Genomic DNA, 1,943 nt, shown 5'->3' with positions numbered 1-1,943 from the left:
GTCAGCTCTCCTAGCCGGGCCCGAAGGGCGCCTGCTCCCCGCGTCCCTTCAGCCGCTCATTCAATCACCGCCTCCTTCCCCTCAGCGCGACCCCTTCCCTCAGCAGCCGTTGGGCCTGGGGAAGGAGCGAGGGAGCCGTGCGGCCCGCGTGGAGGGGAGGGCGCGGGCGGCTGCCGCTGCCGTAGCAGCTAGGCGGAGGAGAGGGGCGGGGCTTCGGGGCACTCCTGTGCGTTATGACCTCGCGGCAGCCGCGTTCGAGCACCCCGCACGCCCGCGGAAGCAGCGGGCAGCCCCGCTTTTACCGCAGCAACGGCGGCGCTGAGGGACACCCGCTGAGCCGGGCGGCTGGGCCTTAAAACCTCCGCGCCTTCTGTTAGCAGCATCCCCCGTTCCGAGCTCGCACTGAAGAGCTTGCGCTAATTAAAGAGAGAAATAGCTCCACTCAGGTGCCGAGCAGCTACGATGCCAAGCGGGAAGTCACCTCAAGGCACTCAGATCCAAGCCTACTAGTATACCTCATGCCTGGAAACACAGAAACACAAACTAACCGACTAATATCTAAAAAATCAAATACATAAGTCACCCAAGAACTGCTTGCACGCGAGGGCATGGCTTGGTTTTGAAAGCCTCGGTAGAGTCAGTGGTAATTTATTTATTTTCTTTTAATATCAAGCCTTCTTTGAAAGTGGCTGCCTGGGGGGAAGGCTGAGAAGAAGGCCTGTGAAGACAGAGAAAGCTGCTTTGCTCCTGCTCTCAGTTGCAGGCACACCGAGTCAAGGATGGTGTGAGCTCCCAAGTAACGCTCACCAGGCGTTTCCTGTCTTTCTCATACAACACGATGAGGGTCTCCAAGTTGGAAGTAAATGATCTTTAAGGTCCCTTCCAACCCAAACTATTCTATGATTTTATGAAACACAGGAGGAGGATGAGCATGCCTTGTTGAAGCAAAGCGGACTTCCACAGTTCAGCACTTCCAGTAGCACAGCCTGGAGAACGTGTTCAACAGGCACATGAGAACACGCTTGCGTCCAAGTAGTGAGGAAATTGCCATCATCTAAGCACTGCCATAGACACGTGCCTTCACTATCACACCATGTAGTACACTTTGCAATAGTTCTTGTACACACTTGTTGGATTCACAAGGAGGTTCTGCATTTCTGCCACTGCATCACCACATAAGCACTATGGTCACAAATGAGGAAAGCCACTGCACCATGTACTCAGTCACCCTTCCTGCAACCTCCTACTGCTCCTGTAATTTTCCTTGATTACACCTTAAGACATCTTTTCCCCTCTCAGCTCTGAAGAACAGAGGACATCAAGCACTTCAAATTGTCACAGTGTGGCTGGTGGACACCTCCTCTCCAAGCAGGGTGTCAGTTAGTGAGGTGAGCTCAGATGACCTGGCAGAGGCCCAACTCCACCTCAAAGAACAACCCCAGAGATGCTTGCTGCTTTATTCAAGCTACTAGGAAATTAATGACCTTTTGTGGTAAGGGCTTGAAATTAAAATATCTACCACAATTGTTATGCTACCATCAGCTAACCCCACAGACACTTTAATTCCGTAACTGCAGATTTAAGCTTCAAACATTGGAAATAAGTGAGGAATTTCTCTTTCTAATAAATAGAGGAAAAAAACGACTAATGCTTCTAAGTACTTTTTGTTCAAAAAGTCATACATATTCTTTCTTCATTTTGAATTTACACCAAGAGAAAGGTGTAAATGATTAAAGCAAATCTTCAAACTCATAGAAGCATTTTTCTTTGCAATGGAGAACTTGATTTTTTTCAGATGCAATTAATTTACTAATCAAGGACATGCCAATTGCATATTGCAGTGACAAATCTATGACAAAAGAGTTCTTAGTGAGTAATTCTGACTGGGGAAAAAAGCCAGTATCTGTATATGTTTACATCTACTTTCCTGGAAACAGGAATAT

Source organism: Neopsephotus bourkii, unplaced genomic scaffold (assembly GCF_033783945.1).
Source record: "Neopsephotus bourkii isolate Nb327-2 ecotype Australia unplaced genomic scaffold, CSIRO-AGI_Nbou_v1 NB_107, whole genome shotgun sequence".
Taxonomy (NCBI): Eukaryota; Metazoa; Chordata; class Aves; order Psittaciformes; family Psittacidae; genus Neopsephotus; species Neopsephotus bourkii.
Note: the sequence above shows the minus strand (reverse complement) of the source record.